The following is a 20,618-nucleotide window of genomic DNA, read 5'->3' as shown; positions in this document are numbered from 1 at the left end:
CAAGGGTCAACTGCATTTAGGATTTGAATATCGTTGCTCATTTCTCTGCTTTGTATCAACTATGATGATGTAGGAAAGCTCAATTTCTCCTCTCTGATTTGCATGAACACAGGTCATGGCCGTAACACATCTTTTTGGAAGTGAGATTATGTCAGATTTGGTTTCATAGCTTGAGCAAATTAACACATCCGCTGTTACCTGGTATGGGGTAGTGTGTTTCCAGAGAAACAGAACCAATAGGAGATACACATGCGTATCCAAGAAGTCCAAGCTCTGCAGTCGGCAAGCTGAGACCCAGCAGAGCTGCTGGTGTAGTTCTATCCAAATCCAAAGGCCTGAGAACCAGGGAAGCCGATGGCTCTTCTGGAAGGAAGGCAGGAGACCCATGTGCTAGCTTAAAGACAGACAGACAGAGAGTGCAAGTTCTCCCTTACTCTGCCCTTTCTATTCAGGCTTTTAAGGGATTGGATGAGGCCCACCCCCATTTGTCAGGGCATCTGCTTCACTCAACCTAGTGATTCAAATACAGTATATGTTAATCAGTTGAATTTAAATAAAATAAAATAAAATTTTTAAAAATGTGAATCTCATGCAGAGACATCCTCAAAGACATGCTCAGAATAATGTTTAACCAGGTATTTGGGCACGCCATGTCCCAGCAGGTTGATACAGGATACTCAACATCACAGAGACCATTTTTATAAATATAAATACAATTAAAGAAAATTGAAAGTTGCAGTGAGGAAGCTTCAACGGTAGATGTGCCTTGCAGGGAGGCCTGAGCTCACTTGCCGGGACCATGCCCAGAGCCCTCTCCCCTTGCGTGGCCCAGCTTCTCTAGATTCCTAAGACTGCTTTTAGCTAGTCAAATGCCCTTCATTTTCAGAGCAACATTCAAGTTCCACTTGATAGGTTGACTGAACAGGCAGGATTCTCTGAGATCATCTGCACTAGGGATTTTCTAACATGGTCTATGTCATGGTCACGTGGAAAATGATACTATTTGTACAGCACACAGAGAACATGGTGAAGCTGCTTGTGGCCACAGGGAAGTGGCCGGGGGCGGGGGGGGCCCCTCTGGCCACCTTGAGCCCACCAGCTGACTCCCCCAACTATGGGCATACATTAGCCGATCTTTGCCACATGGTTGAAAAAAGCCTGATTTAGCCCAAGCCATCTATTTTACAGATGGGAATACTGAGGCCCAGAGAGGGAAAAGCAGGAGCAGAGCACACCGTTGGTGGCCGTGCATGGCTCCAAATTTCTGAATTATTCATTAATCATTTGCTACAAGTTGCCAGACACGGATGCCTTGTGAGTGTGTGTGTGTGTGTGTGTGTGTGTGCGTGTGTGTATGTATATATATGCATGACCTCTTACCCACTAGGTTATCAATGGTCTGGGGACAGAGTCTTTGCCATGTTCTCTTTCTTTTCTTCACACTCCAAGTCAGCAAGCATAATGGCTTGGACTTTTCTCTATATTAAAGTATAAATGAATAACCATCCATCCGTAACCTTGAAAGTAAACTACGGTGTACTCCTACGTCAAGTGTCCCTTCTGCCGGAAAGCATCCCCTGATGTCCCTGGCTGTAAATAATCTGCTTTGTTTTGCTTTGACCCTCCAGAGAGTCCTTTTCATGACACCTGAGTGCTTTTATGACTTTCTCCCTTATATTGGAGTCACAGGTGAATGCATTCCATTGTCCTTTCCAATAATACAGCCACTTTGGAAGGAGAGCGACGTGTGGTTCATGAAACAGAGTGGCATTGACTTAGCCGACATCCGATTCGTGTTCAGCGTATTTCGAGGAGGGCCGATTGCATATCAGACATTGCTCGTAGTCTGTTGGCACAGGGGCTCATGTTGACCTCGGCAGCCCTGTGAGGTGGCCGTGACATGTTAGCTTCCTCTTATGGGCCAAGGAAACTGAGATTTGAAGAGTGAAGGTACTTATTCAAGACAGTTTTAGTTGAGGCCAAAACCTCTGGCCCCAAGTCTCCCACCCTTTGCACGGGGATGCGTCCTTCTGACCTTAGCTGTTGGTGGAACCAATATGCAAGCCAAGAAGAAGTGAGCTAGTTAACTCAGAGGCAGATAAACGCCGGACGTAAGTCATGTGTGATTTTTGTTACTGGTCATAAAAGTACCTTCGTACTGGAGAAAAATGAAAAGAATATTTGCATTCGTGGATGCGTTCTGCTTACCTCCCCTTGTCCCCTGGAATGTCTGCAAGTTCTATTGAAATGTGACTTTCAGATGCGAGAATGTCTTGCTCCCCTGGTTTCTACCACAATGAAAACGGGAATTTATACCTTTTCATTTGGATGTTAATCAGTTTCCCTGATAAGTCTTGCCATTTAGGAGGTAAATCCAATCAGCTTCTAGTCTCTGGGAGGCCTGGTGGCCACCGCTCCCTGTGTGTGTGTGTGCATGTGTGCACGTGTAGGGGGCAGGGCAGTGAACGTCCTGCTTTAGTTTTCTGCCCTACTTTCTTATTTCTCATAGCAATAATTGACCCCTTCCATGGTAAAGACCCTCCAAAAGTAAAGACCACCCAGTTAATTCCTGACTCTAATCAGAGCCCAAAGCCCCTAATCATGCTTCTGAGTTTGGTCATGGCAAGTCTCTTCACAAACATCTGCAAAGAAAACATGCTTGGAGGAATCTTTTGGTAGAGAACAGTAGCTAAGCCCCTGCATGACAGATGCTTCTTGAATGGCATGCTCAGCTCCAGCTCCCTGGGGGATGCGGCAGGGAGCGCCCATAAAAGAAATGGTCATCTGAGGCTAAAATCAATGAGATCAGCCTTCAAAGGTTCTTGCACATCCTCACCACAGCCTATGAAGATGTCCTTTTTTTTTCTGGATGCAAACACTGAGGCCCCTGTGACTCAGCCCGACCACTAAAGGGGCTGGTCCTAGAGCAGAGCCTTTCTGGTTCCTATCATAACCTGCCTGTGGGGCAGGTGGACACTGCAGCTAAGTGGAATGTTCCACTGCCCCCAAGGCCTGTGCTCTACATTGAGTCAGATCACAGCAACAGAGCAGAGAGGGCTGAGATGCGGGTACAGAGTCAACAAGAGGGTTGTATGTTGACACCCTTTACCACTTCAGTCCTGCAGGTAGATGAACTTGATTTGAGGCATCAAATCCATCAAATGTCTGCTGGAAGCTGGCCACGGTGCTAGGTGCCAGGGGCAAGTGAGGGCTAATGCATTTTCTGCCTCAAGGATAAGTCTGGTGGAGAGTTGTTTCTCAGAATATTTTCTTATATCATGGAACTGGTCCTGGCAGGAGAAATCCAGAAGGCATTTACTCATACCTTCATTGATCAGATACATACTTTGAAGACATAGTGTTTTCACACTATGGCGGGCACTGAGGGAATGACAGGGAGCGAGACTGTCATGGGCCTGGTCCTGAAAACATACACAGGATATTGAAATGTAGGTGAATCTAGACAGAACCAGGGATACTCTCCTTGTAATATCCTAGGGGGGAAAATGTGGAAAATGTGTAAGGTAAATAAAATTGCAGAGGGGATGTTTATACACAATTATTTACCAACTTTTGTGTGTTTTGTTTCATTTTGACTGGATCTGTTTTTTACAAAAAAAAAAAAAAAGCATAATTATTCACTGAAGTCCCTTGAACCTTTCCTTGGCTGGTCTGGACAAGTTGGGAACTGTTCAGGTCTGCTCCTTCAGTGGTTTTATATAATTCAGGCAGGCTTTCGGACACTGCTGTGTCTTAAGACGGTGGAGAAGGGTGTATCTCTAGGCCCTTGCTTCTTACATTTCCCCTGCCTACAGATGCCTTTCTCTGTGGCTAAATGCTGTTTATTTTTTTAAGCTACAGTTCAGAGATCATCGGCTAAAGTCATTCATTCAAGCATTGGGCAACTATCTATTGAATGTCTACTTAGTGCATGCATAGTTCTAGGCTCTGGGGATAGGCTTACATCAGCAAGGGGAAAAAGTAGATAATAAAGGAATAATCATAATAAATCAGGGAAAGGTAATGAAGTGATATTTATTACCTTCTAGTATATTAGAAGGTCAAAAAAGCAATGGAAAAAAAATGGAGCAGAATGTAAAGGGAATACATTTTGATCTATGCTGGATGTATTTTAAAGGTAAGGCCAGAAGGATTTTTGCATGTGGGACGTGAAATAAGAGAGGAGGCTAGGATGACTCAATATTTTGTCCTAAGAGACTGGATGGATGGAATTGTCATTAGCTGAGATGAGAAAGACTGGGGAAGGGATGGGCAGGGAGCAGCACCGGGAGAGGAGACGGGGATTTCAGTTTGGGGCCGAGATAAATTTGAGGTAGGCGTCCAAGTGTAGATTTTGAGTAGGCTGTGGTTATAGCAAGTAGGGGAGAGGTCAAAGCTGGAATTATAGATTTGAGATTCATCAAAGTAGAGAGGTACTTAAAACCATGAAACTGGATAAAGTCACCAAAGGCATGAGTCCTGGTAGAGAAGAAAGGGCCTGAAGGCCTGAGTCCCAGGAAATGCCAAGGTGAAGAGTTTGGGAAGAAAGTCAAGGAACCAGCCAAAGAGACCTAAGAAGGAACAGACATTAAGTAGGAGGAGCAATGAGAGACTGTGATCTAGGGGTCAAGTAAATAAGACTTTATGGAACAGACAAGGACTGTCAGTGACTGTGTCACAATTGATGATGGTCTAGTAAAGATGAAGGTTGAGAAATGACCATGGGATTTAGGCTCCTGGAGGTCATGGGTGTGGTCCACTAGGGCCCCACCCACCCATTGTTTGTCCCCCCCCATGTTGTGTGCTCCTTTCACGATGTTCTACACAGCAGCGAGGCGATCTGTTCAAATAGCCAGGCCCCCACAAAATAGCTTATGTCTGCAAGCCTGGAGCTGTCCTCACTAATTACTTAGGTAACGTTGGTGAGCACCGCTGGTGTACCAGGACCTATCTAGATGGCATGAATGTGTCAACTGTACACTTCTCTGCCCTCAGGTATCTTACCGTCTAGGGAGAAAACCAAGGTGTCTGGGCTCTGTTATAGTGCCAGGAAGAGACTGAGGTAGGATAAAATTATGGAAGTTCAGAGCCAGAGAAATTTCCCCTGGGGGTCAAGGTTGAGTCCATGGCTGAAGTGGCCTTTGAATGTGGTCTTGAAGGATGGACAGGATTTGGAAATGAGAAGGCGGAGAAGAGAGAACTATTTCAGACAGAGGGAACGCTAGAGCAAGGGAGACAGCTGGAAAGGGGCACTGAGCTGGAGGGTACGGTGTGGGAAGGAGAGAGACTAGTGGGAGACGAGGCCTGGAATTTTGGCCAGGACCTGATGAAGAGAGTCTTAGAAATTAGAGACTGGGCTTTATTTCTTGGTCAACGGGGAAATCATGAAAGGCTTTATAGCCGCGGAGTGATGTGGGAATAGCTGTGCCGCTTCGGAAGCGTCATCTGGCTGCGTGTGCAGAACGGTCCAGAAGAAAGAAAGAGAAGGACCTAAATTAGGGCAGTGGCAGTGGGAGGTGGGAGGAGGGGTGGGAGGAGGGGTGCTGTGAGACACAGCACTCAAGAGTGCGGGGTGCCTGGCATGTAAGCTGGGGCTCTGGGCCCTCCCTAAAAACCACAGGAGCCTTTTGAAGTGCAGTGGCCTCTGCAAGTCACTGGTCACTCGTACTTGTCACCTCCGCCCCCATCCTCATCTGAACGGGGAGTGCTTGAGCTTCACCTCATTAATGGCATAGAGCTTGCTTATTTTTGGAACTCTGTGATTAACACGGTTTCTGCCTTTAAGAAACAAAGGAGCTCTGCATTCCTGGACTCTGTGCCTGCACTTTAAGGAGGTAATTTTGGAGATGTGAGAGATGAGTGCTGCTGGCAAGGGCCCATCCAGGCCACCTCCAACCCTCAGTCTCTGATTTTTCTGTTGCGTCTGGGTGGATCAGCTGCGCACAGCATTTCCCGAATTGTCGGGCAAGGCAGTTGTCAGAGCCCAGGGAGGGCAATGCACGGTGCCACCCTGCCTAGCAGTGCCATAGGAAATGCCAAGTGACCCAGATGGGGCCCGGGCAGCCTGCCTGCTCATTTTCCCTAGTAAATCCACCCCAGGAGCATGGCCTTTGTACCGGAGGACAGAAACCCTCCCGCTACTCTGCGATTCTCCCAGCATCAGCTCGAGTGGGCTCAGACGTAGCAGGTACTAGCACCCAGGGGGATCGTCACTGATTTCGGTGAGCTTGGAACCCCAGGCTGTGGGGGGAGGGGCTGGCCTGCAGCCAGCACCAGCATCCCAATTCATGTGGCAGCGTAGGGGGACGAGCCTTTGTGGCAAGGCTGGCTTCCTCCTGAATCTGCCCATAAAAGGATAAAAGTGCTGCTATCTGGTCGGCATTGGGTAGGATCGCTGATGATAAATTTTTTAAAAGTGTGGATTTTTCCCCCCTTTTTGCAAAGTGGGGGGGTGGGGGCAGGGGGAAGAGAGAGAGAGGGAGAGAGATTGCTTTCACACAGTTTCCAGGCTGTATGTGCTAACAGATGGATTCAGACTCATCTTTTATCTAGTGTTACAGAAGATAAAACTAAAACTGGATGATATGCTGGCCTCTTCAATTTACAAGAGGAAAAAAAAATAAAAAGCTTTTTAAGGGAAGCCCTTATGGTAGAAAAGAATGGTCCAAAATATTGTCTGGCTTTACTCAAAAGGCAAAGTATAGCAGGACCATTTAAAAGTGATTTTCTCCCTCCCCCTCCCTGACTTCCCCAAAATATATGATCTCTGTGTCAGAAGTAGGCCAAGCTTTAAGGCTATCATGAATTATATATCAAGAGACATCATTACCCAAGAGTCTTGAACAAATGCCCCATGGTTTAAATTTTACAGACCTTTTTTTTTTTTTTTTTTCCCTCGATGGCAGCAATTTCGGTCTCTGCCTTTTTCCTTAGATGGAAAAGGAAAGTGTTTTACAAAATGCACGAGGAGACGTTATGCTAATAAAGGTAATTGTGCAATGACTGGAAACTGCTCTGTTCTCTTCAGAAGGAAGCTTTTGTCCCGCACACACTGGCCCTGCTCTCCAGGTACTCAGGGGAGCAGCCTGCTCCGGCTTTGTCTTGTCTGATTTCAGCAGGAGTCAGACATGCACAGAGCAAGGGCTGACTGAGAGGGGCAACACATGAACTGGGCATTTGTGCACCCATCCTTTATGACAAAGATCTTGCCATCATCTGCATATCAGATATGTTTTCCCCACCTGTGTATTCTCTCAGATTCAAGAAGGGCTTTATGAAAATAATTCTTTGATCTGAAATTGGAGCCATCCACTGGGTAAAGAGGAAAGGGAGGTGTTTGGTGTTTGGTTTTTTTTTTTTTTCCTCCTTAGAGCTCTGGAAGGGATCAGAACGTTAGCCCAGAACACAGGTGCAGAGGACACGATGTATTGGGTAGGGCGTCCAGACAAGAATGCCTGTGGCTGTAGGAAGGGATCTTCTCTACTCCAGGCCCATAATCTACCTCCCAATTCATCCTTCTGGGGTGCGTATTTCACAGTGCTGAGCTCTCCTTTAGATAGCCCGAGAGAAGCCGGCTACAATTCTTTATATAGGCTTCTCATCTTTTTTTAATCTTTAATAATATTTTTATTAACTATCTCCTTTTATTCTTTTTTTTTTTTTTTTGGTTATCTCCTTTTATTCTTATTATGCTTTGGGATATGGTGGGCACACATGTTTTTAGCATTTTAGAGATGAAATAATTGGAAGCTGGAGTGGAGATGTAATTGACTATGGTCACTGTCACTAAGCAGTGAAATACACATACATCTCCACACACACATATATGTGGTCTAGAATACAAACCTGATGGTATCATCCTGCCACTGCCAAATTATAAAAGGTGAACCCTACGATCCAGCTCCCATTCGGAGGGGAGATTCCTTTACGAGGCTTTGCTGGTACTCTGTCTTCTAGCTCAGCCCCTGCCTCGAGTTTCTGTTCAGGCTTCCCTCCCGCTGCACCCCATCATGTTCTTACATCCCGGCCATACCCCACCGCATGGAGTTCCTTACTTCCAGAGCCTCATCATTTCTGTCCATACGTGTTGCCTTGTTGTGACCCGAGCCCCAGAACCCTCTCTTCCCACTCTCCTTTGCATGTTCCTCATTTTCATGGCTATGTTCTGGGTGGATTCCAGACTCAGTGCAGGTCCTCCTGTGAAGCCTTCATCCCCCAGATTCCCACCGTGTGGGTTAGTCATCCATTACTGTCACTTCCCATTGCAGCAACCGCCACACTGTATCTTAATTGTCGTTTCATGTGTTTATCTTTTCTGGTAGTTCGGGAGTTACTAGCAAACATGAGTGAGGCACCACACTTTGCTCTCAGAATCCTCATCCCCAGAGTGGAAAAAAATTCAGGAAGGTAGAAGTAGGCTGCAGGGTGGGCCTTGGTGGGATTCTTCCTCCCATCACTGTCCCTCTGGATGCACCCCAAACAAGGAGTCAGCCCGCCAGGCTGGGTTTGATGACTGTCCTGTGTACCATTCAGGTGTGTGGCTGCTTTCAGACCCCAAGATGAAGTCACCACTGCTGTCCCATCTATCACCTCCCCTGACCCAGGCCTTTGTACTGTGCCCAGCTGACACACTTGGGAAGGTTAGTCTCCAGGATCTGTGGTGTTTGATCTAGCACTGAGTCAACAAAGTCACTGGGGGAGAAGCAGGCTGTTAGGGTAGAAGGAACACAGGATTCAGACAGACAGACCTGCGTGAGAATCCCACTCCTGCCATGAGTGGGCGATCTGTGTGATCTCGGGAAATTGACCTAAATGCTCTGAGCCTTTGTATCTGTCTCAGTAAAATGAGGGAAGAGATGTTGTATGAAGCTATTTTTTAATGACAAGAGCTTATTTTGTAAAGTACTTGGTACCTAAAAGATATTCAAACTATTGAGCATGCAAAAAGTCCAACTTCCACTCCAATAAATCAGATTATTAAAAATATAGCAAAATGGGGCACCTGGGTGGCTCAGTCATTAAGGTCTGCCTTTGGCTCAGGTCATGGTCCCAGGGTCCTGGGATCGAGCCCCACGTTGGGTTCCCTGCTCAGTGGGAAGCCTGCTTCTCCCTCTCCAGCTCCCCCTGCTTGTGTTCCCTCTCTTGATGTCTCTCTCTGTCAAATAAATAAATAAATAAAATATATATATAGCAAAATGATTTTACCATTACTGAGGAAGAAAGTCATCCTAGTGTTGCTTTAGATATTATGACTTTATTTTTTTTTTTTTAAAGATTTTTATTTATTTATTTGACAGAGAGAGAGATAGCGAGAGCAGGAACACAAGCAGGGGGAGTGGGAGAGGGAGAAGCAGGCTTCCCGCGGAGCAGGGAGCCCGACGCAGGACTCGATCCCAGGACCCCGGGATCATGACCTGAGCCGAAGGCAGACGCTTAACGACTGAGCCACCCAGGCGCCCCTAGATATTATGACTTTAAAAAAAAAGAAAAGAAAAGAATTTGTTCAAGGCACAAGCATCAGAATAAAAAAGAAAAATCACTAGCTGTTTGGCCTTCCACGCGTTTTCTTATTTCTCTTAGCCTGGGTTGCCTTATCTCCGTTACGGGCGTAATGAGACCGTGTTGTCAGGGTGTGGATGTGAGAAATGAATGAGAGATGAGGGGTGGAAAAGGCCACGTGCAACCAAGGAAAGAGCTGGTTCTCAGTAAGTGGTTTTGAAATTTCTTTCCCTGAAGCTGTTCTACTCCCATCTGTGAATTCTGCCTGGATTGTAACTAGCCTGAGCTCCAAGTAGCCTTGGAGTTTAGTATAGAGACCTGAACAAGAGCATCTTCTGGGCACTCAAAAAAAAACAAAAAAAAAACCCAAAAAAACTGCATCTGCCCGAGAGTCAGTACCAAACTCGGCAGCGGGCCTGGGGCAGTCCACCCTCTCCCCTGGGCCTCCAGCTCCTCGTCCACAAGGTGCAGGGGGAGAGCAGACAGTTGCCCAGGTGGCTTCCAGCTCTGGCATCCTGTGAGTCTAATTTATAGTTGAGTGGGTTGTCGTTCACAGACCAGGAAGGTCCAAATTACCCTCATTATTCTGCTCTCGGCTCTGGTGCCTGAGAAGCCGCTGGGTCCTGCCACATCTAGAATTAGCTCTGAACCCTTGGGCTTTTAATTAAAGGGCTTTGTGAGTCAGATGTTTTATGGTCAGATTCAGATCTTCAGGGAGACACGGAGGGAGGTCCTCTGTCCTGCCATCTCTCCTCCTTGAGAAATCGGCCACCTCTCCCAGTGCAGGGACAGGGAGCTGGGAGATTCATGGGGGCCTTCCAGGCAGGGCTTGTGGCTAAGCCTGGCCCCGAGGCCCCACGGACTCCAGGCCCCAGAGGCTCAGGGACAGCTGATGTGTGGCCCGCCGTGGCTTTTTTCCCTGTGAGTGTCTGAGCTGTGCCCGCCCGGGCTGATTCGGTTGCGGCTCCCCATGGTGGCCGCAAGCCTGGAGTAGATCTTACCCAACACCCTTTCCGCTTCGGGTGGCTTGTGCTAAATGCGTTTGCAATCCCATGTGGTAGAAGGGATAAAAGGATTGTCTTAAAAAAAACTGATGTCTGAATGTGTCGAAAGCAAGGCTGCCTGCTGTGTGTTTTTAACAATTGCCTCCCCAGAGGAGGGTTGAAAACCTCACCTTTCTTTTTTTTTTTTAATTTTTTTATTGTTATGTTAATCCCCATACATTACATCATTAGTTTTAGATGTAGTGTTCCATGATTCATTGTTTGTGCATAACACCCAGTGCTCCATGCAGAACGTGCCCTCCTCAATACCCATCACCAGGCTAACCCATCCCCGCACCCCCTCCCCTCTAGAACCCTCAGTTTGTTTTTCAGAGTCCATCGTCTCTCATGGTTCGTCTCCCCCTCCGATTCCCCCCCTTCATTCTTCCCCTCCTGCTACCTTTTTTTTTTTTTCTTAGCATATATTGCATTATTTGTTTCAGAGGTACAGATCTGAGATTCAACAGTCTTGCACAATTCACAGCGCTTACCAGAGCACATACCCTCCCCAGTGTCTATCACCCAGTCACCCCATCCCTCCCACCCCACCCCCCACTCCAGCAACCCTCAGTTTGTTTCCTGAGATTAAGAATTCCTCATATCAGTGAGGTCATATGATACATGTCTTTCTCTGTTTGACTTATTTCGCTCAGCATAATACCCTCCAGTTCCATCCACATCGTTGCAAATGGCAAGATCTCATTCCTTTTGATGGCTGCATAATATTCCATTGTATATATATACCACATCTTCTTTATCCATTCATCTGTTGATGGACATCTTGGCTCTTGCCACAGTTTGGCTATTGTGGACATTGCTGCTATAAACATCGGGGTGCACGTACCCTTTCGGATCCCTACTTTTGTATCTTTGGGGTAAATACCCAGTAGTGCAATTGCTGGATCATATGGTAGCTCTATTTTCAACTTTTTGAGGGACCTCCATACTGTTTTCCAGAGTGGCTGCACCAGCTTGCATTCCCACCAACAGTGTAGGAGGGTTCCCCTTTCTCTGCATCCCCGCCAACATCTGTCATTTCCTGACTTGTTAATTTTAGCCATTCTGACTGGTGTGAGGTGGTATCTCATTGAGGTTTTGATTTGGATTTCCCTGATGCCGAGCGATATTGAGCACTTTTTCATGTGTCTGTTGGCCCTTTGGATGTCTTCTTTGGAAAAATGTCTGTTCATGTCTTCTGCCCATTTCTTTCTTTTTTTTTTTTTTAAGATTTTATTTATTTATTTGACAGAGATAGAGAGAGAGAGCGAGGCAGGCAGAGGGAGAGGGAGAAGCAGGCTCTCCGCTGAGCAGGGAGCCCAATGCGGGACTCGATCCCAGGACCCTGGGATCATGACCTGAGCTGAAGGCAGCCGCTTAACGACTGAGCCACCCAGGCACCCCTGCCCATTTCTTGATTGGATTCTTTGTTCTTTGGGTGTTGAGTTTGATGAGTTCTTTATAGATTTTGGATACTAGCTCTTTATCTGATATGTCATTTGCAAATATCTTCTCCCATTCTGTCAGTTGTCTTTTGGTTTTGTTGACTGTTTCCTTTGCTTTGCAAAAGCTCTTTATCTTGATGAAGTCCCAATAGTTCATTTTTGCCCTTGCTTCCCTTGCCTTTGGCGATGTTTCTAGAAGAAGTTGCTACGGCTGAGGTCGAAGAGGTTGAAAACCTCACCTTTCAAGTTGTTTCAACTCCTATTAGAAAGTGACTTTAATAAAGTTGCTCTTCTGACCACAGCTGCTGTGACTGCCAGACTGGTGATTATTTGTCTAACCCGAGTCTCCAGGGCTGGAACTGGACACCATTTCCTTCCCAGAGGAGTTGAAATTGTGTTAGTTACATTCTTCCACCTGGTGTCACCTTGCAGGGGAGGGTGTGCGCATGCGCACTGGAGTATGGGCTTTCGGGAAGGAGCACATCATGGTTTCAGACCCATTTGCTTTTCCCACAATCCATTATTGAGCCCATACCGTGTGCCCAGAACCACATCTTGTTCTGGTCCTCTCTCCCTGTCTCCTGCATCACACTGTTCCGCACCCATCGGCTGTCTAGGGTTCCTGTGAACTGACCCAAGTCCCGTTCACATTTCTCCCAGGTTCCAGTGTTTAGGGAACTTGAAAGGGCCACTGTGTTTGAGTATCTCCCATCAGGGTTTTTCAACTTCAGCACTACTGACACTTTGGGCAAAATACGTCTTTATTGTGGGAGACTCTCCAGGGCTTTGTAGGATGTTCAGCAGCATCCCTGGCTTACCCTGGATGCCAGGAGCACCACACACACCTCCAACTGGGATGGCCAAAAATGTCCACAGACATTGCCAAATACATCCTCAGACTTTACACTTACCCAAACACCCTTCTGTCCATTGTCCTAGTTTATATAGTTATGCGTAAGGATTTTTGCTCCCCTTTTATAGCTGAAGTAACTGGGGGCCAGGAAGGGAAGACTTGCCTATCAAACAGTGAGTCAGGAAAAGAGCGAAGGTTATAATTTAAGTCTCCTGTCTTCCCAACCCAGTGTCGTCCTTATGGATCCATTCAGTGTGCTGGAAATGTTTAGTAACTGATTCTCTGGGAAAAGCAAAAACAAAGCAAACCTGATTAGGAGTGGTTGCCAATGTCATGGTACAAGTACACCCACCATGGCTGGTTTCTTCTCAAAAGACATCCCTGACCCGGAAGGTGGGAGGAGACACGCATAATTGGCTCTGGTCGGCTGGTGCAGCAGGCTCCAGGATGCCACTGGGCCCACGTGTGCTTCTGTTCAGATAGCTTTGCTCTCTTCTGGACCTCTTCTACCCCTCTCCCTCTTCCCCATCAACAGATGCACTTATACTGGGAGGTGCCATGGGGAAGCATTAGCCTGGTGAGGGCTTTGATCACCTCTTTGGATAAGTACAGAACAGTTAAGGTGGAATTTTCTCCCTCTCCTGTTAAATCAACATTTGCTTTCACAATCTTTCCACCTAAGGAGCTGCAGAAGCAGGCAGCTCTGGTCTTAGAGCAGAAAGCTTACGGAGCTCGTCACTGGGATCTCCTGGATTGAATCAACTCCTAAGCAGGAGCTGAGGGCTGTTAGTCAACATCAGTCATATTGAGTGTGAGGTACCTGGAGGTACAAGGTAGTGATGGCCACAGGGCTATTGGACATACCATTCTGGGGGAATGGGAGTAGGGAGTAGGCTAGAGTTTTAGTCCAGATATGAACTTTGACTTCTGCAAGCCTCAGTTTCCACACCTGTGAAAGGGGAACTAGCTTATGTTGGGAGCCTCACCTACTCAGTTGCTTGAAGGATTGGCTGGTTGTCATAATAGTATAAGCTCATCAGGCCTAAGGACTTCGCTGGTCTTGGCTTTTTCACCTTGGCCATTGTTCAGTGCCGTACGCTCCTTCTCTCTGGTCTAGCCTTAGACCTGGGGGAGCTGGGACTGTGGGAAGAACCCTCAGCTGGGTTATCGAAAAACCTGGGTTCTCATCCCAACTTTGGTACCACCTCATTACATAACCCTGGGAAGTAGTTCAGTGTGACTAGAATGTGGGTAGCCCCACGGGAAGGGTGGGAGCATGATGTGGCATTTGGATTTTATCCTGAAGTCGGTGAGAAGTGCTTAAAGAGAAGACGCATCATCAGAAGTGTGCTTTAGAAAGTTCTTTCTGCAGGGGCACCTGGGTGGCTCAGTCGTTAAGCGCCTGCCTTCGGCTCAGGTCATGATCCCAGGGTCCTGGGATCGAGCCCCGCATCGGGCTCCCTGCTCCGCGGGAAGCCTGCTTCTCTCCCTCTCCCACTCCCCCTGCTTGTGTTCCCTCTCTCGCTGTGTTTCTCTCTGTCAAATAAATAAATAAAATCTTTTAAAAAAAAAGAAAGTTCTTTCTGCAGAGCACAGGGCCAGAGTTCAGGCAGGATGAAACCAGTTAGGGGGTGGTACAACTGTCCAGTCAAAAAGTGAGGAAGCTGGGGCGCCTGGGTGGCTCAGTTGTTAGGCATCTGCCTTCGGCTCAGGTCATGATCTCAGGGTCCTGGGATTGAGCCCCGCGTCAGGCTCCCCGCTCTGCGGGAAGCTTGCTTCTCCCTCTCCCACTCCCCCTGCTTGTGTTCCCTCTCTCGCTGTGTCTCTCTCTGTCAAATAAATAAATAAAAATCTTTAAAAAAAAAAAAAGTGAGGAAGCCCTGCACAGGCACTAATGTGGAGTGGCACAGACAGAAAATGTTATGAGAGTTCAGAGAAGGGAGAGGTCACAGAGTATCAGAGAAGACTTCCTGGAGGAGGTGAGGCCGCTGCTGACTTGGAAGAATGGAGATGTAATGGAGGTATAAGTCTAAGGCTGCAGAACAGGGCAAGAAAACCACAAAACTGCAGTCAATCACATTGGGCTTAAACTGAGAATTTGTGTAAAGGATGGCGATACAAAGGACCTGTTGATGGAGGGACCTGAACACTAAGCTTAGGAAAGTAGATTCTGTTAGAACACAGTGGGCCTCACAGGAAAAGCGTATTTTCTTGTTTTCAGGTTCCATGGGGCCCAGATCCCAGGCATATTCCTGTCTGCAACTCCTACTTGCTTTTTTTGCCTTTGGCGAGGTGCGGGGTGCCTGGGACCCTGACGAGGGGTGCATACACTCGCCCCCCACCCCAGCCCTGTGCTGTTGAGGAAGGCGCCGTCCCTCTGAGTCTTGAGGATGAAGGCCGCACTGAATGCTGATGGATGGCTCCTGATTGCCTCGCGGCGGGGGGCACAGGAAGGGGGTAGCTGTGCTGTCGTGCTTTCGCAGTCCCCGGTATTTGTCTGCCTAGGCCAAGGTGACCATGGTCCCCTGCGATAAGCTGTCTCCCAGCTGTCGCAGGTACGTTCTCCATCATTCACCGCCGTGTTGACTGTGACCCTCTGCCCTTACTAAGAAGGATGGAAACGCATGTCAGTTTCGTGACAGTGTGTCTGTCCCTGTCCACGAGGTGAAGGATGGCCAGCCTCACAGTGTCCAAGGTAACTGAGACTGGGGCTTCCCGTGAAGTGTCAGAAAGCAAGAGTTTTCTGGGAAATGGCCCGAGCCAGGTAGCATAACCTCTGAGGCTCACGTGAATGAACAGGCTCAGAAGGGAAAATGACTCACCCCTGGTGGAACTGTCAGGAATTGGTAGCGTGAGGACAGAAACCAGACACCCTCTGGACTTCAGTGTATCCTTGTTGGATTTGGATTTGGATTCGGCCATTCCACAGGAGGGGATCCATTTGCACAGTAGTTTAGCAGAGGCCTGCCTTGTAAGAAAATCACTTTCTCAAATGGCAGTATATATCCTAGGTTAGGCTCTTACTGCATTGATGGGCTCCATTGATGGGCTGTTCGAGACATCAAGAGTCCCAAGTTCCAAGGACTTCATTATACAGGTGGCAGTGAGTGACTTGCCCAATGTCTTAGAGATTTGGGGTTAAAGCAGAGACGGGGGCCCAGCTCACTAGCTTCTCAACCCACAGTGTTTTGCTTCCCTTCAGTCTCATGGCAAAAGTGCTGTTTCTATAAAACACCCAACACAGGCTGCCTAAAAAGTGCCCTCTGTTGTTGTAGGCCAGGGGCTGGTGGGGAGTTCACAGGTGGTTTGTGGCACTCGGGTGGCATTGGCCGTGGGAGATGCATGTGGCGCTGGGAGTGTGAGGGCTGCAGATGTTTGCACAGAATGCCGGAACACTCCAGTCATCAGGAAATTGGACAGCAAATGACTCCGGCCAGATTGGCTTTCAGATTGTGCTCAGTGCAATCTGGCCAAAGCACCGTTTCTTAGTTTCTTACTCCTGGGTAGCCCTGGCCTTGAACTTCAGAGCAATCATTTACTCTCATCGTTCAGTTCAGTTTTTCCCACTTACTTAGGAGCAGTTATATTTGCTAAAGTTCACATAGGGGCCAAGTACAGCATTGGTCACTTTTAGTGTTGGGTAACCGTAACAACTCTGAAATGGACAGACAGAGAGGCCAAGGTGCAAAGAAGTTATAGTTCACAACTGATGGGCTCGAGACCCCCAGGCTCTTACCACAATCTCATCCTCCCACTAACACTTAAAAAGTACCTGATGTCCTAACCCATGGTCAGCATCACAGGAAACACCAGTGCGGGTAAAGTCCTTCACAGCCTGACACCAGTCTCTTTTCCTGCTGTCTCCGCTACCACTTTCCTTCTTCCCCAGCCACGCTGACCTTCAAGGAAGCCAGATTTTACAAATTCAACCATTGATACTTGCCATTTTTGCAGGACCCTGGAGTTATAACTACCCTATAAAGATAAGTAAGACAGGCCCCTCCTCTTAACCAGCTCCCTGTCCAGTGGCAGAAAGAAACCATGAACATAAGTAGCTTTGATACTTTAGAAGACAAAGCTCATTTGATCTTCACAGTGGCCCAAAGAGGCTGCTGGTGTATATTGCTGAAAGATCTGCATTTAATAGACTTTCCATCTGAAGATCAGAGAGAAACAGTGACTAAGTAAAGGTCACACTGCCCAGCCAAGGCCAAGTTGGGAGTAGACCTAGGTTTCCTTGACCGCCTATAAAACGTTCCTGCTACATCAAGGCGGCCTCCTGGCTTGTGTCACTGGGGATGGTCGGGCACGGCCTCTGCAGGCTGGACTGTTTGTCTCTCTTTCTTATTCCTTCCTGCCTGTGGAGACAAGGCAGCTGTGAGCTGCTGATGCCTCAAACCTGTTAGGTTGTGCCCCTTTCCTTCCAGAAAGGCAGCAATCCTATGGTTGCAGCCCAGGAGGGGAGGAGGAAAGGTGAAAATTCCCCTGTTGTCTGGGATTTAATTTTATGACATTCGGGGTCGTCAGGGGGAGGACACTGGCCCCATTCAATTTAAGAAGTGTCTCCCCCCGCCCACCCCAGAGGAGGACCTCTGGTTGATGTGATCAACACTATAAAATGCCTTCTTCTCAAAGAGGAGGGAACCATTGAAGTGGTGGTGTGCAAAGAGTGAGATGTGAACTTCTTGAGAAACTGGGCAGAGTTTTCTGAAGGGTCCAGCCAATTAAGCTGGTGTCCTCCTGCCATCCACATGGGGGGCACTTACCTTAGGGCTGTTGAGGTATGACAGAGATGGTGAACAGATGTTAAGCCATGACCCTGGAAATGGAACAGATGTGAGCTCGGGAGTAGAGACCCAGGCTCATGTCCTGGTTCTGCCACCACCTGTCACTGCCACTGGCGATGGCCCTCTCACCCTATGTCAGATACACCAGCTGTGAGCTGTAGCATGCGGTGTTAGAGATTGAACTTGGGCTCAGAGGTGTACCCCTGCCCCCCGCCGCCGCCAGCTCACTGTCAACCTTGGCTGCTCACTCAGCCTCTCTGAGTTGCTCTCTAAGTCCTTATCTGAATGATGAGGCTAAGGGGAGCACAGCCATTTCCAGGAGGGCCACGTGATGTGCAGCACAAGGCCTGGCACAGAGTCAATGCACAATGCAAATGAGTGCCATGCATTGGTCCCCTCACCGGGTCATCCACTCATTGACCTCTGACAGTCCAGGATTGCCCCAGACCCTCTGGGCTATCACCATCTGGACTCCGGCCTGCTCCCAGGTTGTGTTCCCAGCACAAGAGACTACATGCCAAGATGCAAGAAACTGGAATCAGTCAGGAGAACTGTGTCCAGTCCTGGCTTCTCCGCCTACCTGCTGGGTGGCAATAGACAAGTCCCTCCCCTTTTCTAGAACTCGGGGATCCCCTGATGGCATGAACAATCATATTAATAGTAGTAATGATAGTACCGATGGCAGTAGTGGGTTTATTGGTGGTCCACACCCTAACCCCCACAACCTGTGAATGTGACCTAATTTAGAAACAAGGGTCTCACCTATTAATCAGATATCATCACTTGCAGAAGCTCCTCCAGGAAGCAGATAACAGGCATTGCTGTCTGTGTTACTGTAGGGTGAGGCCTGGGGCCGGTGCCTCTGAGGGCAGCCCCTTCAGGCGTGGGTAGGCTTCCTCAGCCCCGTGCGCATCTCTAGAGCCCGCAGAAATCACTGGACTACAAGCGCTGTGATGTTCCTTGATTAAATGAATGCCGGAAATGGTCTCTTCAGAGAACCCGCTATGGCCTGATTGTTAAGCAGGCCTTCCTTTCCAAAGGCTCCAGCTCAGCACCCCCTGGGGCAGGGGCAATGCTGTGCCTGAGGAAGTGGGTCTTGCACCCTGTCAGTGGACCTCAGTTTCTCCAGTGAGGCTGGGTGGCTGTTTCCCTCCCGGTTGCCGCCCTGCTGCCTTAGGCTGCTCTGTAGAGGAGAGCCCCTGAGCCCTCACCTTTGGGGGACTGGCTGGCTATCAGAACACCTGCACATTCAGGTCCTGGGTGTGAGGGCTCAAGGAACCCAATGGTCCTTTTAAAATATATTGCTGAAACTCGTCACACCTTGCTTCTTGAATCATAGCACAACTGCTTTATAATCTAGTTACATCAGCCTGCTTATATGTAAGGCCTACGAGCCCAGCAGATTTGGAAGGCGTTCTGCTGAGCAAAGGAGAGTGAATGGTTGCAAAGGGGCATTTGCGTGGATTGGAAAGCAGGGGATCATCCAGGAGAGTCCAGCACAACTAGGCATAAAAATAACCCGCCTCACGGGGCTGTGGATTATATTAGGGTTGACCAGATGTCTTGTGCGCCTGGGACACTCCTGCTCGATGTCTGTTGTCCCAGAGGCATTATTAATAATCCCCTTTTCACTCTCGGAAGGATCTGGGTTTGGCCGATAAATCACGTGGTCACCCTAATTGCGTGTCTCCTTGTATGTGCACTTGGTAGAGACATGGTGTGGATGATATATTTGAATAAAAACCCGGTACCTGTGTGCTTTGACAGCTCCAAAGCTGGCTGTGGGTGAGCACCCCTGGACGGCTGTGACTAAGGCACATCACCGTCTCATAGCACCCGTGGCTTCGAGGTGAATTCATGGGCCAAAATGTCAAAGAGATAGCGGTTGAGATCCTTTCTCATAACTGGCTGGCTTTTTGATCTTGAGGAGACTACTTAGCTTATCTCAACTATAAATTGAGAATAATCCTACAGACTCAACAGTTGCTGTCATTATGAAATAACCTATGTCAACAAGTGCTTATTTCCTGACACACAAGAAGCTACCAACATATGGCATTGCCGTTATTATTATTGGTATTATTATTATTTCATGACTGTTATTATTTTGGCTTCAGTCTCTCCGTTTGTGACATGGTGAGGGATAATGCCTGTCCTGCCCTGCTCCCTGGGTCTTTGTGAGACTGAAAGCAAGTAGCATCCCCAGAACCTAGTGTCCCTGGGACTGTGCGCACTGTTCGAGGCGAGGATTTCCGGCAGAGTCTCACTCGCGCTCCTGCCCAGTGGATCCATCCCTCTGTGACACGGAAGATAGGTTCCCAAGATATCATCATCCTTCCACCCGCCCTGATGACTCTTCTTGCTGGCCCTCCTCAGCCTAGCCCACCTCCTCCTCCCGTGAACAGCGCTGTGTAAACACCAAGGCCAGAATGTCATTTACTGGTGCCAGCTGACGGGGGGTGCCAACCAAAAGTGGGCAGTGTCCAGATTCCTGGGTGGGCCTGCGAAGCACCTCTCAGTGTTCTCTACCTGGGGAGTTTCCTCCCTTCCTGTGCCTCTTGCATGAAGGTGTCCTCTGTTCCCGGGGTCCTTGCTTTATTCCCTGGCTCTTTCCACTAATGTGCCTTTCCTCATGCCTTGCCCTTTCTTTCTCTCTCTCTCTCTCTCTCTTCCTTCCTCCCTTCCTCTCTTCCTCTCTTTGTCTCTTTCTTTCTCTCTTTCTTTCGTTCCTCTGAAAGCGAGGATTACCTAGTGGTTGAGAACAGGAACTCCACCTAGACTGCCTGAATTGAAACCTTGGCTCCACCTACCGCTCCAAAGCTGAGTCCCTTGGAGGAGCACGTCAGTGTCCTTATCTGTAAAAAGGGGCAAGAGTGATGCGTCCCTCGTGTGGTTGCTGGGAGGTGTCAGGGGTCACTAAGCTTAAGAACGCCTGATGCCCAGTAGGCACCTGCTGAATGGGAGCTATTTTTATTATGTAAAATCCTGCCTGCTC

General features: G+C 48.2%; 1 protein-coding gene across 6 annotated transcripts in view; it reads left to right on the top strand.

Moving 5' to 3' along the window:
- CYRIA (CYFIP related Rac1 interactor A) overlaps positions 1-20,618 on the top strand; it is a 105,790-nt gene that overhangs the window by 20,319 nt on the left and 64,853 nt on the right. For 2 of the 6 annotated variants that reach the window (XM_036081450.2, XM_036081449.2), the window contains exon 1: positions 5,960-6,187. The exons of the other annotated variants lie outside the window; for them this stretch is intronic. The gene's annotated coding sequence lies outside the window, so the exon portion shown is untranslated. Of the gene's footprint in view, positions 1-5,959; positions 6,188-20,618 lie in introns of those variants that run through there. 6 annotated transcript variants of the gene reach the window in all.

This window comes from Halichoerus grypus, chromosome 10 (assembly GCF_964656455.1).
Source record: "Halichoerus grypus chromosome 10, mHalGry1.hap1.1, whole genome shotgun sequence".
Classification (NCBI taxonomy): domain Eukaryota; kingdom Metazoa; phylum Chordata; class Mammalia; order Carnivora; family Phocidae; genus Halichoerus; species Halichoerus grypus.
This window is presented reverse-complemented; position numbering and strand designations above follow the sequence as displayed.